Consider the following 12,075-nt stretch of genomic DNA (forward strand, 5'->3'; position numbering starts at 1 on the left):
AAATAAAAGTAAAAATAAAAAAATATTTTAAATTATATGTAAGGATATTATTGTAAATTTATTTATTTTTCATTTTCATTCCTATTATTATCAAACATTGGAATGGAAACAAATAATCATTCCAATCTTACATTCCTAAGTTCATCCAAATGCTAGAAATGGAATCATCAAATTCATTCCATTCCACTAAGAAATAGGAAAGGAAACAAAATATTATTTTCATTCCCTATTCCGACGTACCAAACAACCCTTTAATGGGAAGTCCATGGACTTGGAAAAGAGACCCCTCTTGAACTGGGCTTGGACTTTGGAGTCAGGCCCAAGAGATTCGGGTCAGAATACAGTCCTTGGAGATCAAATGAACTAAATTAACGTCAAGGGAAACACAAATGGTGGGCCCATGACAGAGACAAGACTAGCGCGGAACACTTAGTATAAAAACCTAGTATGCAGTAGCCTATCTGCCTCGATTTCTCTTCCCAACATAAACAAGAGTCTTAGCACACCTACGGAAGCTGCAAACCTAAACCAATGTAAGATTCTCTTTCCTCGTAATCCCATTATTCCACTCCCATAATCATATCAACTTATTTCCTTCATTTTCTTCCGTTTTCAGTCCTGTTTTTTAGACGTTGGTGGTTCAATTTTTGTTTTTGTCCTGCAAAAATCAAATGATATATACAATGTGATGGATAGAATCGTACATTGATTGATTTTCATATTCAGAATCTATTTTACAGTGACTTGGATTCGATCAAATTTGATTGTAACAATGAATGCATAAGAGGAAAGGTGTAATAGATAGAATTGTCTGTGCTTTGAACATGAGTTCGATCTTTGGAAAATTGCAATTGGTGTAAAAAAATTTGTAAGGGTTTTTGTACTACTTGTGGAAATTGAATTGCACTATTGTGTTCTATATCTTTGCTCTTCGTTCAACTCGTACCAATTTTAGTTGAGTTTTGAAACATGCTAAATTTATGAAAATACCCTTTTTATGTCGGGATTTGTTGAATTAAATTGGGGCAAAAGAGTAAATGACCCTTAACGGCTACAGTCATTCACTTTCAATGACCCAAGAACAATAACAGTCATTTAGGCACATGTTGCAAGTTTACATTTCGCGTGTGCATTATCTTATAATGTGTTTTTACTAGCAAATTTATGGTTATGAATAGGACATAAATGAAAGTTCATTTTTACTTAATAAAGAATACGAGTCTAGAATCTCTCCATTCCCATCCCAACCCTTGCAACTTGAGCTAAACCTTAAGGATTAGGGGCATTAATGAAAGTTGGAACCATGTTAACATAACCTAAAACTTAGGTGATACCATCAATTGTACGTGGTTCCAATCCTTGTAATGAATGAGGCATGCCCACTTTTGAAACCTATGTAAATCACGATGAGCTGCTGAATTTGAAAGAAATTTTGTTTTGAATCATGTTGGATTTTGCCATAGCCCAAAAACCTTTTTTGAGATGAGCCTACTAGCTCATTAGTTTTATTTCTCTTTATGAAATGCCATGCTTCATATTGAGAAGGGAAATTTTGAGAAAAAGATTTAAGGGAGGATGTCAAAGTGGGAGGGGATAGGAAAAGATTTCCTTAACAATTCAACTAAATGAAAAAAGTATCAATTAGTAGAAGAAGGAAAATTAAGATAAAATCTTTAATTATTGACCCACTTTTATTTACATGTAGAAATCTTTTGTATTTATGACTTACTAACAAGTTTGTGAAGCAAAATATTTATATTTCTTGGTTCATTCACTAGAATCATATTGCTTATTAATTCTTTGGATTATGTAATTAATTAAAATTTAGAGCACGTTTAGAAGTGATTTTGATTAAATTGCTTTTAATTTAGAACACTTGTAATGATTTTTGGAACCTCGGGTGATTCTCTAGGTTTTTAAAAGAGATTTTTAAATGCTTGTTAAGCACTTAGAGTATGTTTCGTAGTGATTTTAGAAAGTTTTTCTAACTTTTCTAATACTTGAAAGATAAAAAAATTTAAATGTTAAAAATATTAAAAACACTTCTTAGAATCATTGTCAAATACCCTTTAAATACGTTTGAGAGTGATTTTAGAAAACATTTATAACATTTTTAATAAATGATAAAAATTTTCAAATATTAGAAATATTAAAAACACTAAAATTACTATTAAACGAACTCTTTTAATTTTTACAAGAAAACGCTTCTAAGTATTATATCACATTTCTAACTCTCAAAATCACTCTCAAACGTACGTCCGATTGTAGTCTTCAATGCCAATCCCAACAAAATTACATCCTCATGTTTGAAAGTTTATTTAAACAAGTCAAATGAGTGATTCTTAACTTTTATACTACTGGTTTTAGCACTCCATAGATTATTTGCTTTATTTGTGAAAATTTAATTTCCTCACCATTTTTAGTTGTGGGGCATGTGCATTGAACTTATGGTATGTTTATGTATATTCCACTCATGCTCTTAGCATGGCCATTCATTCTTGCAGCTGTAGTGTTCTTTGGATCAAGCAACTTGTTTTATGGTTGTTCTGCAGCAATGGTGAGCTACAATCTTCGAAGCAGGGCAAAGTCTGGTGATCAGGATAGAGATGGTGATTCACAGAGGAAGGAGTTGAAGATCTCGAAAACTAAGAAGCCTAAAGCTAAAGCTGTTGAACCAAGAAAATCAAAAGCCAAAGGCGAAACAGAAGAAGATGTGATCATTGTTGATACTGATCCACAGATCGAGTATAGGAGCGATGCTAGCCCAGAAGTGGATAACACTACTACACCAATGAGCATACTGCTTCCATCTTACATGGAAACTGATTTTTATGACTTCGAGAATATTCGCAGACCCAATGTGTTTTCAGAAGGTCAGATATGGGCTATCTATGATGAGTACGGGTTGCCTCGCAGATATGTTGAGATTGGAAACATGTCCTTGAACACAGGCTCTATCAATGTATCGTGTTTAAAGCACTCTAGCTCAACTCAAGAGCAGGCTGAGGAGCAGAATAATTACAAGGGAACAAGTTGGAGTCTTGCTGTTTGTGGGAGCTTTACTACATACTCGATGGGATTGAGCATTGGCATTCACTCCTTTTCTCATATGGTTTTCCCATTGTCACAAACAAGAAATGGAAGATGTGTTCATGATATTTATCCTAAGCTGGGTGACGTCTGGGCCATGTACAAAGATGGGAAGATCACTAGTCCTAGATTGCAGAAATATCAGCTAATTGAGATCGTTTCAGAATTTGGCAGACAGGGAGGAAGGGCGGTGTACTTGGTCAAGCTTGAAGGTGGAATCCGTAGTGTGTTTAAGAGACTACAGAAGGATGATGTTGATGTTTCTCTTCAAATAGGACCAGAAAATTTGGCATGGTTTTCTCATCACATACCTGCTTCTCGAGTCTTGTTTATGGGATCTATTCTGCTTGCTGGCTGTTTGGAATTGGATCCTGCTTCTCTTCCTTTCTACATTGATGATTTCACAGATGCAGCAGAACCTAAAATCAGTAGCAAGTTCCTTTCAATGAAGGTTCTTGATTGCAAGAGCCTAATGATGAAGGATGATGAGTTAATCTAGTTGTCTCCAGGAGTTGTCTATGTATGGCTTGCACGTTATGCATATTGTTAGGCAGTTAGGAGTTAGGTTCAGCAGTTACTAAAATTAGGGTAGCATTTATTTTTTAGCAGTTTTATTTTTAGAAAACGTGGGCTGTAATGTTAGTGGTGCAGTTATGATTTTGTATTTGCTTATATAATGAGAAAAACCAGAAAATGATGCAAGTAAGTTTTAAGCATCGCAAAAATCCTCTGTGTTTGTTTTGAGTTTCAATTTTGTTACTGGCTTTAAGAGAACCAACATTTGGTATCAGAGCCAAGTTGTCAAAGCAATGGCCGGTGACGAAGGAGATCCATCTAAGACGCTTGCAGTCGTCAAACCGACGGCAAGAGGAGCCTCAATCCCGATCCAATATCCAACGTTAAGCGAAACGAACTACGGCATATGGGCTGTCAAGATGAAGATAATCTTGCGTTCGCTAGGAGTATGGTCAGTGATCGAAGGTGGAGACACAGACGCTGACAAAGATCAAGGCGCCATGGTGGCCATTTCTCAAGCTGTGCCAGATGATGTGATGATGGCAATCGCGGAGAAGCAGACGGCCAAGGAGGCTTGGGACGCACTCAGGGAGATGCGAGTTGGTGAAGATCGCGTCAAGAAGGCACGCGTACAGGTGCTGAAACGGCAACTAAACAAGTTACACATGGAGGATTCAGAAACAATAAACGAGTTTTCCATGAAGCTTACCACTCTGGTGGGTGAGATCTGTTCGCTGGGCACGAAGCTCGACGACAGCGAAGTTGTTGAAAAACTGTTCAGTGCAGTTCCAGATAGATTTCTCCAAATTATCGGAACAATCGAGCAGTTTGGCGATATTGATAACATGTCGGTTTTAGAGGCGGTTGGCCGTCTCAGAACCTTCGAGGAAGGACTTAAAGGGCGACTGCACTCAAAGGGCAGTGGAGAACAGTTACTCGTTACCCAGGCCGAGTGGGAGGCAAGAATCCCAAAGGCAAAGAGAGATGAAGGTTTCAGCAACAACAAAAGAGGAGGACGTCACGGGAGAGGACGTGGTCGTGGGCGTGGATATGGTGGAGGTCGAGGAAATGGTGAACGCACTAACGAAGACCGAAAGCCACGCAACTTCGACAAATCCAAGGTTAAGTGTTTCAATTGTAATGAATATGGACACTTCGCAAAAGATTGTCCCAAGCCAAACCGAAGAGAGAGGGCCAATCTTGTTACAACACAAACCGATGATGAACCGGCACTGCTGATGGCCGAAACTTGTGTTCTCAGCCACGTAATACAGAACGAGCATGTGTTACTGCACGAAGACAAGGTGGTGCCAAAGATTAAAAGCACCCGAGAGAAGGCTTAGTATTTAGATACCGGCGCAAGTAACCACATGACCGGTTGTATCGAAAAATTTGCTGAAATTGACACGACCATTAAAGGGTCAGTCAAATTTGGGGATGGCTCGGCTGTAAAAATCCAAGGAAGAGGTTCGGTTTTGTTTGAAGGCGTCACAGGTGAACATCGAATACTTACTAATGTCTACTACATCCCGATGTTGAAGAGCAACATAATAAGCCTTGGCCAGTTAGATGAGAACGGATGCAAGGTTGTGGTTGAAGGAGGTGTTATGACTATTTTGGACAGATCACAAAGGCTACTAGCAAAAGTGAACAGGTCAAGCAACCGGTTATATATGTTTAACATAGCACCAACTCTACCCGAATGCTTTCTGGTAAGGAGCAAAGAAGAAGCGTGGCGATGGCATGCAAGATACGGGCATGTGAATTTTCATGCCTTGAAGTCTCTAAGTCAGAAACAGATGGTGCACGGCTTGCCCATAATCGAGCATGAGGACCGCATCTGTGATGGTTGTTTGATTGGAAAGCAACACCGAAATCCTTTTCCGGCAGTGGCAAACTTCCGAGCAGAATCACCTCTTGACCTGTGGCATGGAGATTTATACGGCCCAATTACCCCTGCTACTCACGGAGGGAAGCGCTATTTCTTGTTGTTGGTTGACGATTGTACAAGATTTATGTGGCAGGTGCTGATCCGAGACAAAGACGAAGCATTTGAGGCATTTAAGAAGGTCAAAGCTGCAGCCGAAATGGAGAAAAACAGTAAGCTGAAAGCTTTGCGCACGGATCGTGGCGGCGAATTCACCTCAAATGAGTTCGAGACTTACTGTGAGCTGTTGGGAATTAAGCGTTATCTCACGGCGCCTTATTCTCCTCAGCAGAACGGAGTTGTTGAACGAAGAAATCAGACGGTGGTCGGCATGGCAAGGAGCTTGTTGAAAAGCATGGGAGTCCCAGGTGGATTTTGGGGAGAAGCGGTATCAACTGCCGTATATCTCTTAAATAGGCACCAACAAAGAGCGTCGTCGGCAAAACTCCCTATGAAGCATACTATGACCGCAAGCCAAGTGTCGATCATTTTCGTATTTTCGGATGCCTTGCACATGTAAAAGTAGTTACACCGCACATTCCGAAGTTGGCTGATCGTAGCAAGCAAATGGTGTTCATTGGTTATGATATGAATACGAAAGGCTATCGAATGTTCGACCCAGCGACAAGACGAGTTGTGGTGACACGAGATGCAGTGTTCGAGGAGGAGAAGAAGTGGGAGTGGAGCAACTCTCCAGTAACAGGTACAGGATCAACAGGGAACACTCTTACAGCACACTATTTTACCATAGCAGGCGCATCTGATACGACAAATCAGAAAGATAAAGTAGCGGTCAGCGATTCTGGTATGGATTTCCCACAACCGACACAGGAACAAACTGGTAACTGATACCAGTATGTTTCACCAGTGATGAACATGAGATCCAGAACATCTGTTTCAGACCCCGATTCATTGACACCACACACTCCAGATGCAACTTTTGATGCTTTTGAAGGTGCGGCCTCAACAGAAGGAGTGCAGCCCACAACATCTGATGAGAGTTCATCAGAAGGACCACGGGGTAAGCGTGACATCAAAAGCCTTTATGATAAACCTTCCCAATAGAACTGGAGTATTCGGGACTGTGTTTGCTAGGAGAGGAGGAGCCATCAACTCTCGAAGAAGCTAAGGCAGACCCGATGTGGAGAAAAGCAATGGAGGAGGAAATTTCTTCCATTCGAAGGAATGAAACTTGGAAGCTCGTCCCATTACCGACAGCCACAAACCTATAGGTCTAAAGTGGGTTTACAAACTAAAGAAGGATACTCAAGGCAGAATCGTGAAGCACAAGGCGAGACTAGTGGCAAAGGGGTACGTTCAGCGACAAGGCATAGACTTTGATGAAGTTTTTGCCCTTGTTGCTCGGCTAGAGACGGTACGTTTGCTGATCTCTATTGCGGCACATGAAGGATGGGAGGTGCATCATATGGATGTAAAGTCAGCCTTCCTCAATGGTGAGTTGGAAGAAGAAGTGTATGTAATTCAACCGCCGGGATTTGAAATAAAAGGAGAAGAGCACAAGGTATTGAAACTGCACAAGGCATTGTACGGTTTGCGACAAGCACCTAGAGCCTGGAACTCAAAACTGGAAAAGTCATTAAGGACACTCGGTTTTGAGAGGTGTTCTTTAGAACATGTCGTGTACATGAGAAATCAAGGTAAAGGGAATTTAATTGTTGGAGTCTACGTGGATGATTTAATCATCACTGGAGAGTATATTCAAGACATAGACAAGTTCAAATCACAGATGGAAAAATTGTTTAGCATGAGTGACCTTGGGTTACTAAGTTACTATCTGGGAATTGAAGTCTGTCAGAATTCTCAAAGGATTACACTCAACCAGTCGGCATATGCAAGGAAGGTTTTAGATAAATGCGGCATGAAAGATTGCAACCCTTCGCAAATCCGATGGAACCTCGTCTGAAACTGAGCAAGGAAAGCACAAGTCCACCTGTAGACACAACTCTGTACCGAAGTATTGTTGGCAGCTTAAGATACCTACTGCACACGCGGCCCAGATTTGGCATTCTTTGTCGGCATGGTGAGTAGATACATGGAGAAGCCCACAACGGAGCAATGGCCGCGGTGAAGCACATACTGCGGTACGTGAAAGGAACTTTAAACCTCGGTTGCGTTATGAAAAGAAGGAAGGAAGCTTGAAGCTGATCGGCTACTCTGATAGTGATCTAGCTGGTGATACTAATGATAGGAAAAGCACCTCAGGTTTAATATTTTTCCTTGGGTCAAATCCTATTAGTTGGTGTTCACAAAAACAAAAAGTGGTTGCGTTATCTTCCTGTGAAGCAGAGTATATCACTGCCTGTGCAGCAGCATGTCAAGGAGTATGGCTGGGACGATTGTTGGCAGAGTTGTTAAAAACCGAGGTTAAGAAAGTGTTTCTGAAGATTGATAATCAGTCCGCAATTGCGTTAAGCAAGAATTCAGTTTACCATGAGAGGAGCAAACACATCGATACCCGATTCCACTACATTAGAGATTGTGTTGAATCAGGAATGATTGAAATTCAACATGTTTGCACAGAAGATCAGCGTGCTGATATTCTGACAAAGTCACTTGCAAGATTGAAGTTTTTGGAGATGAGAGAGAAAATTGGTGTGCGGATCGTCAGTGGAGGACAACAAGCTTAAGGAGGAGATTGATGAGTTAATCTAGTTGTCTCCAGGAGTTGTCTATGTATGGTTGCACGTTATGCATATTGTTAGGCAGTTAGGAGTTAGGTTCAGCAGTTACTAAAATTAGGGTAGCATTTATTTTTAAGCAGTTTTATTTTTAGAAAACGTGGGTTGTAATGTTAGTGGTGCAGTTATGATTTTGTATTTGCTTATATAATGAGAAAAACCAGAAAATGATGCAAGTAAGTTTTAAGCATCGCAAAAATCCTCAGTGTTTGTTTTGAGTTTCAATTTTGTTACTGGCTTTAAGAGAACCAACAAAGGAGACACTCAAAGAGAAGAGTGTATGGGCTGTGTACGACGATTGTGATGGTTTGCCAAGAAGATATGTAGTAGCTGATATTACTTCAGACAGAGGAGACATCACTTGGCTTGGAGCTTGTCCAGTTACTGAAGACGAAAAGAAATGGTGCAAGGCAGGGCTGCCAATTGCCTGCGGGGATTTCAGATTGAAGAAAATTACCATGACAGTGGATCATTCCATGTTCTCACATCCAGTTCAGTGTGATTGGGATGCTGACAGCCAACAATACACCATTTATCCAAGAAAAGGCGAGGTGTGGGCAATGTACAGAGATTGGGAAATGGGGTGGAGTTCAGACCCCAGAAGAGGTGGACAGCACTCAAATTTTGAATATGAGTTTGTAGAAATGCTTACAAATTTTAACAAGAATAAGGGTGCAGAAGTAGTTCCCTTGAAAAATTTAAGGGCTTTTGGTTGTGTCTTTAGGAGGCTTGTAAACGATATGGGAGTTGAGTTCTGTTTCCATGTCAATGGAAATGAATCATATAGATTTTCCCATCAGATTCAAGATTATAAAATCCATGAAATTGAAGGAGTTGGGAATGGCTGTAGGATTTTGGATCCCCTTGTTGTTTTTCAAAATGCAAGGGGGGGTGCTTATCCCATTGAGAATCCAAAGGATAATGATGTAGAAGCTGACAAGGACGGCAGCAAGCTCTTACCAGGACAGATATGGGCCCTATATGAAGACCCAGGTCATATGCCTCGCTCTTATGCAATTGTCTGTAACACTTTCCCACGTGCCCAAGGTGGAAGTGAGGATGTTGAAACCATGTCCTGTTTCTGAAGACGAGATGGAGTGAGTTGAAAATAACTTACCAATTTCTTGGGGAACATTCCGAGCTGAGAAAGAAACAACCATAAAAAGAGATGGGAATTCTCACATCAGATCACTCTGCGTGATGATGGTAAGAAACAGAATTTCCTGTACAGGATCATCCCACAGATGAGTGAGGTTTGGGCAGTCTGCCAAAACAGGCACCCTGTTTCAGAGGGAAAGCAGCAGCGCTATCAGATTGTGGAGATAGTCTCCAGCTTCAACGAGGAGTCTGGATTGAGTGTGTCTCCCCTTTTTGCCAGCGGGTCAAACGCCATTTTTCAAAGGCACTCCATCGGTGGATTTGAGCTGGTGAAGAAATATTCGAAGAAGGAGATGCCACAACTCTCACACCGAATCCCGGCCTCAAGCATCCTGGGAAATGGCGGTGAAGTGCTAATTGGACACTGGAAACTTGATTCTGCTGCATTACCTCCTGAATCAAGTCTGCTATAGGCATACCGGTGACAGAGTTGGTGCCTGGTGATTCCTTCTTTGATTTTTCCTATTAGGTTGATCATTGATTGTGCCGCATTATCATTTAAATTTGCTTTCCCAACATTTGGAGATGCAACTTTTTATAACCTATTTGGTGTTTGTTGTTGAAGTCTTTGGAAACTGTATTGTTTGTTTGTAGTATCTGAAATTTGCCATTTGTGTATTACCGGTGCTTTTGGTTTGGTATTTCATGAAGTTTGTTGTTTATGTTTTGAACTATACTGTGTGATAATGTTGCCATTTGCTGCATGGATCAAAGGATTTCTAGAGATACTTGCATGGAAAATGCAAAGAAAACAATCCAAAATTACATTGAGAATTGAAAATGAAGCGATTCAAGGCAGATGGGTTTGTAATTTACCTATTCATTTCAGAAGGCTGACTTGACACAAACTTGGTGCGTCCCAATCTAATGAAATACAGGTTCTATTTTCTGCAATATGCTTCAAACTCCGCCAATTTTTATTGAACATTTGGAAGAATCGGAAAAATAAGGCTGATTAAGGTATTCATGGGAAATTTTCAGCTTTGGCAATAAAGACCAAAAATGGAGGATGGAGAAAACTAAATAATATGCCAGGAATTCTACAAGATTAGAAATATCTCACATTATTAGGATTATGTATGTATGAATTTATTTTTTAATATGTAAATAAACCAAATTTTTTGTTATATGTACACATTAAGACTATTTTGAACTAGTTTTAATTTAATTTGAAACTAATTAAAGCGATTTCAAATTTTCAAATTATTCTTAAAAAAAATTTAAAATTATTAATGAATTTAAACTATTGAGTCTTCATTAATTTAGAATTTATTTATGAGGTGAAAAAATTAAGTGTAATCATGTGCATGGCAGAAACAACAAAGTATGACTTGTTACGTGTCAATTTTGGAATGTTATTTTTGGTAGTGATTGGATGTATTTTTTGAATCCCAATTTATTTTAAAAATTATTAAACTTATTTATAAATTCATCAAATTAAGTTTTACTTGATTTTAAGTCTATTTATTCAATAAAAAAAAATTATTAAAATGTATAGTTATGCCCATAGGAGAAATAATAAAATTATTCTAAACCAAATTTAGTCCATGAATTTCTAATAATAATTACATTAATTTTTAAGTTCTAAATTATTTTTTAAAATTAATAGACTTGCGAAGAATTCAATTTATTAAGTCTTATTTGATTTGAAATATACTTAAGTAGGAAAATTTGAAAAAAAATATATTTTTATATGAACCAATTTCAATCCATAAATTTCAAGTATTGATTTTGTCATCATTTGAGTTTCGAATTATTTTTAAAATTATTAAACTCATTAATAAAGTTAAAGTATTAAGTGTTGCTTGATTTGAAATGTTTATTTAGTAAAAAAAAATAGTAAAAATATAGGAGTTTTGTGTATACTCAACCTAAATAAGATTCGTTAATAATAGTACTAAATAAAAAATTAAATTTATAAAAATGTATTATTTTAAAACACATTTTAGTTGTTTTAAATTTTAGGTTTTATTTTTTAAAATCTTAATTAATTTAATTATTTAATTTTAATTACCATGTGGTTATAATATAAAAAATAAATTAAAATTTTAATTTTACACTTATTTATAAATTTATTTAGTGTTGTAGTGAAACATATAAAAATTTTATTGTAGTAATTATTTAATTTTTAAAAAAAACCTATTGACATTTATAATAAAAAAAAAAGTATTATAAAAGTAAAAATTTTATTAAATAAAAATTTTATTGTAGTAATTATTTAATTTTTTTATAATAAAAAAACTATTGACATTTATAATAAAAATTTTATTTAATTCTTTGGTTGTGAAGGAGTTGGAATTGCAGGCTAAATGATGGTGGGCAGAGATTATTTCATTTTTACAGGGGGAAGAAATTGGAGTTATAAAAGTAAAACTAAGTGCAGCTTCTTGGGGTTGGGGTAATTCCAAGCTATCATATCCATTTTTACTTTATTTACAATTTGACCAAAGCAAGTAAACTGAGTGCTGCAGAATGTGACTGCCAAATAAATTGCCAACACTACAAACAATAGAGGCTGCCAAAATGCCTTGGTTTGTTTTTATGATTATCCATAATACAAAATGAACTGTGTTAGCCTCTCAGTAAGGATCCAACTAGGGGCAACTGCTCAGTATTCATGGCAGCAAAGGAAATAAACTTGACACACCATAAAACATCACATTCTGGTTAAGAGTTTGTGCCCAT

The sequence above is a fragment of the Vitis riparia genome, chromosome 8 (assembly GCF_004353265.1).
Source record: "Vitis riparia cultivar Riparia Gloire de Montpellier isolate 1030 chromosome 8, EGFV_Vit.rip_1.0, whole genome shotgun sequence".
Taxonomy (NCBI): Eukaryota; Viridiplantae; Streptophyta; class Magnoliopsida; order Vitales; family Vitaceae; genus Vitis; species Vitis riparia.